Below are 5,217 nucleotides of genomic sequence, written 5' to 3'. Positions count from 1 at the left end.
CTGAATACTTCCATTTTCCCCCTTTCAGTTTCCTAGACTTTTCAATGCTTTTTTGTTTCCTTTTTAGTGCTTCAGTTATGTTTCTCAGTAGCTCTCCATTTATTGCATGATTAGCACAATGACTGCAAGACTAGGTTCTTCATAAAAATTTTAAATGACTGATTGAAGGAAAGAAATGTCTTTATTTCATCTTTGATACACTGACACTCAAATACATTAAAATACTCATAGGACAAATTTTGCTGGAATTAAATGCTCTCTGATTTAATTTTTGGTTATTAACAGAACTTCACTGCTATTCAAACATTATGCAGTTATTAGTACTTGGTGTCTCTTTCCTTCAAGATAGTTTTCCTTTTTCTTTTTCTGCTTAATTTTAATCTCCTCTCCTGCCCACTAGCTTAAGGAATCCACATGGGGAAATTGTGTTTACAATTTTATGATGTATATTTTCCTTCCATAATTCCTTAAGTGATTCATTTAACTTTCTTTATTCTTATTTATTTCTTGCAGTTCAATTTCTGATCCACACATTAAAATGGAATTTTAATTTTTAATGTTCTTCAGACTATCTTTAAATTTTTATATTATTTCATGTTTATTTGAACATACTATTAAAATTATAATATAAAATTTAAAGGTCTCATTTTGAGTTTAGCATTCATATAGAGAAGTATCTTGGTATCAAATTATTACCTGTTGGATCTTGGATAAGTCATATAATTTCTGTACCCCCAGAAATGATAACAGCTATTTAAATAGCTTGCAGTTATGTCCAAATAAGATAACATAAGGATAAGAAGTGTAATTTTGTTATTTTTAGTATCACTAATATTAAGAGTAAATTTAATAAATGGTCCTTCATATAACATTACTTATAATTGTGAAGAAGCTATATTGAACACATAATATTTGTGCTGTTTCGTTGCTCTGCCCAAAACCTTGCAATAGCTTCGTTTCACTCTTAGAATAAAATCCAGCCACCTATTATTTGGCCCCTGCCTCCCTGTCCAGCCTTGTCTTCCCACTTACTCTTTATTTTTTAATAGGTGATATTTATGTTTCTTTTTTTTTTAATGTCTATTTATTTATTTTTGGCTGGGTTGAGTCTTCGTTGCTGCGCACCAGCTTTCTCTAGTTGCCATGAGCTGGGGCTGCTCTTCGTTGTGGTGCACGGGCTTCTCATTGTGGTGGCTTCTCTTGTTGCAGAGCACGGGCTCCAGGGCGTGCGGGCTAATTTAGTCCTCGCCATGTAGGATCTTCTGGACCAGGGCTCGAACCCGTGTCTCCTGCATTGGTAGGTGGATTCTTAACCACTGCGCCACCAGGGAAGCCCCCCACTTACTCTTGAGACACTAAACTTTGGGTACACTATCCTACCTTCATTATCTAGAATAGCTATGCTTTACTGTCCCCGGGCCTTTGCATTCCTTATATATGCAATACTCCCATTTTAGTTTTAGCCTGGCAAACTTCTTCTCATCCTTCATATTCCAGATTAAATGGGACATCTTTGGGAAACTTTCTGAATCCCCCCCATTAAGTTAGGTCTCCATATTGTATACTTCCAATATGTATAATGCACTCATTATACATTTCCTGTATAGTACTGTTTAAACATCTGTTTAAATTCTGTTCACCCCATTAGATGGGAAACTCTATAAGATATACAGACATAGTGTGTCTTATTACCACAATACATCTAACTTCTACAAACGCAATAAATATCGGTTTCCACAGGTGAAATACAGTTATGCAGATTAAAGAGTTAATACAGATGAAACCAGTAATCATAGAATTACTGTGAAATAGGAAGAGGAGAAAGCTCTGTGTTCCCTGAGTGAGTGCGAAAATGTGGAAGGAATTAGGCATTTGTGGTCTCTGGATATATCCCCTGACATGATCTATTATAATTTTTTATCACCTTGCTTGAGGTTGTCTTTTCGTAGCATTTTTCTGACTATAAATGCAACTCGTGTGCATTTTACAAAATTTGGAAAATAAAGAAAAACACAAGTAGGAAAGCGAAGCTTCATCACTTAGAGCAAAATCTTGTAAAACATTTTCTGTAATAATTACAGGAGGTGGGGTGAATAGTTCTAGCAGGTGCCCACTTCCGCAAAATCATGGAAATGGGACTCTACCAGGGACAGTCACTTCTTTTAGATAAGAGCGCATTTCTTCTCCCTAGATTGTGTTTATTTGAACCATATAACAGAAGGAATTCCTACAGTAGCATCAACTCGGTTTGATAAAAGGGAATAAGCGATTAAAAAAAATCAAAACTAAAAGCCCAGCAAACATCACCTTCTCCAAGATTCTGAAACTGAGAGCGAACGCACGGTGGCGCTGTTGACTAAGAAGGAGAATTAAACCGCAGGCACTGTGTATACTCAGTAACACAACGATTCACTGCAGTAAACTAGGGGTTGTGAGTCGGGGCAGATTGTTAAGCAAGCAAATCTAAGACTCTAGTAAGGATTATTCGCTAGGTTTTCTTCAAAGGTTAGGAGGCAAAAGACTGCGTTTCCCAGTGCTGTTGGAGGCTAGCTTGACAGTATTTCTCGGAAGAACATGGCAGAAAATGCAATGGAGGCCGGAGGGGAGCGCTTTCTTAGACAAAGGCAAGTCCTGTTTCACTATGTTTTTCTCGGTGGGTCTCAGGCTGGGTCCCAGTCGAGACGCTACTCTGTGGCTGAGGAAAAAGAGAGGGGGTTTTTCATCTCCAATCTAGCAAAGGATCTGGGGCTGAGTGTAGGGAAACTGGCCGCGAGAGGGGCCCAAGTTGTGTCTAAAGGGAACAGACAGTATTTTCAGCTCAACCATCAGACCGGTGATTTGCTCCTGCATGAGAAATTGGACCGGGAGGAGCTATGCGGCTCCGCAGAACCATGCATACTGCAGTTTCAGATATTACTGCAAAACCCCTTGCAGTTTATTACAAATGAGCTCCAGGTGATAGACGTAAATGACCATTCTCCGGCATTCTCTGAAAATGAAATGCAGCTGAAAATCCTAGAAAACACTCCCCCAGGAACAATAATTCCTTTGGGAAATGCTGAAGACTTGGATGTGGGAAGAAACAGTCTCCAAAACTACACGATCACTCCTAATTCCCATTTCCACGTTCTCACACGCAGTCGTAGGGATGGAAGGAAGTACCCAGAACTAGTACTAGACAAAGCACTGGATCGTGAGGAGCAGCCAGAGCTTAGGTTAATGCTCACTGCGCTGGATGGCGGGACCCCACGGAGGTCTGGGACCGTCCAGGTTCACATCCTGGTCTTAAACATAAACGACAACACCCCAGAATTTACACAGTCCCTCTATGAGGTTCAAGTTCTAGAGAACAGCCCCGTTAACTCTCTTATTGTCACTGTTTCAGCTTCTGATTTAGATACAGGAAATTTGGGGACAATATCATATGCATTTTTTCATGTTTCTGAAGAAATTAGAAAAACTTTTCAACTAAATCCAATTACTGGTGATATCCGACTAATCAAATATTTGAATTTTGAGGCGATCCATACTTATGAAGTGGATATAGAAGCCAAGGATGGTGGAGGCCTTTCAGGAAAATCAACAGTGATATAGTTCAGGTGGTTGATGTGAACAACCCACCAGAACTGATCTTGTCCTCAATTACCAGCCCTATCCCAGAGAACTCGCCAGAGACTGTGGTGGCTGTTTTCAGTGTTTCCGACCTAGACTCTGGAGACAATGGGAAAATGGTGTGTTCCATCGAGAACGATCTCCCCTTCATCTTGAAACCATCTGTAGAGAATTTTTATACCCTATTGTCAGAAGGAGAGCTGGACAGAGAGATCAGAGCTGAGTACAACATCACCATCACAGTCACAGATATGGGAATCCCCAGGCTGAAAACCGAGCACAACATCACTGTGCTGGTGTCCGACGTCAACGACAACGCCCCCGCCTTCACCCAGACCTCCTACACCCTGTCCGTCCGCGAGAACAACAGCCCCGCCCTGCACTTCGGCAGCGTCCGCGCCACAGACAGAGACGCGGGCGCCAACGCCCAGGTCACCTACTCGCTGCTGCCGCCCCTCGACGCGCACGTGCCCCTGGCCTCCCTGGTGTCCATCAACCCGGACAACGGCCACCTGTTCGCCCTGAGGTCCCTGGACTACGAGGCCCTGCGGGCGTTCGAGTTCCGCGTGGGCGCCGCCGACCGCGGCTCGCCGGCGCTCAGCAGCCAGGAGCTGCTGCGCGTGCTCGTGGCGGACGACAAGGACAACGCGCCCTTCGTGCTGTACCCGCTGCAGAACGCCTCGGCGCCCTGCACCGAGCTGGTGCCCAGGGCGGCCGAGGCGGGTTACCTGGTGACCAAGGTGGTGGCGGTGGACGGCGACTCGGGCCAGAACGCCTGGCTGTCGTACCAGCTGCTCAAGGCCACGGAGCCCGGGCTGTTCGGCGTGTGGGCGCACAACGGCGAGGTGCGCACGGCCCGGCTGCTGAGCGAGCGCGACGCGGCCAAGCACAGGCTGGTGGCGCTGGTCAAGGACAACGGCGAGCCGCCGCTCTCGGCCAGCGTCACGCTGCACGTGCTGCTGGTGGACGGCTTGTCGCAGCCCTACCTGCCGGCCCCGGAAGCGGAAGCGGCGGACGCGGTTCCGGCCGCCCGGCTCATCGCCTACCTGTTGGGTGCTTTGGCGTCGGTGTCCTGGCTCTTCCTCTTCTTGGTGCTGGTGTTCGTCGTGGTGCGGCTGTGCAGGAAGGGCGGGGCGGCCTCGGTGAGTCGCTGCTCGGTGCCCAAGGGCCACTTTCCGGGCCACCTGGTGGACGTCAGCGGCACGGGGACCCTGTCCCAGAGTTACCAGTACGAGGTGTGTCTGACGGGAGGCTCCGGGTTAAATGAGTTTAACTTCTTGAAGCCGATTCTCCCTAGTGGTCTGGTTCAAGACACTGGGCAGGACTAGTGCAAAAAGGCAATTGCAAGAATAGCGTAGGTTTCATTAACAGAAGAATCAGAAAGTTGTCTGGCTACAAATGCTTTCTTTTAAGTCAAGGCTCTTGAGTTGATATAGTATTTTGTTTATATCTTGATTTTACTTTCTGTCTAGTTAACCCTGCATGTTCTTTTTTCATCTGCTTCCTACCTTTTCAATCCAGTATTAATGCCTCTTTCTTTTTCTAATAGCTGAATAAAAATAAATGCATTATCTTTTAATGATGATTTCAAATAGGTTTATTTAA

At 44.9% G+C, this 5,217-nt stretch overlaps 1 pseudogene; it reads left to right on the top strand.

The window, feature by feature from the left end:
* The first annotated feature begins 2,589 nt into the window (after nt 1-2,589).
* LOC132422055 (protocadherin beta-3-like) lies at nt 2,590-4,940 on the top strand (annotated as a pseudogene).
* The last annotated feature ends 277 nt before the right edge of the window (nt 4,941-5,217 follow it).

This window comes from Delphinus delphis, chromosome 3, assembly GCF_949987515.2.
Source record: "Delphinus delphis chromosome 3, mDelDel1.2, whole genome shotgun sequence".
Taxonomy (NCBI): domain Eukaryota; kingdom Metazoa; phylum Chordata; class Mammalia; order Artiodactyla; family Delphinidae; genus Delphinus; species Delphinus delphis.
Note: the sequence above shows the minus strand (reverse complement) of the source record. Positions and strands in the feature narration are given on the sequence as shown.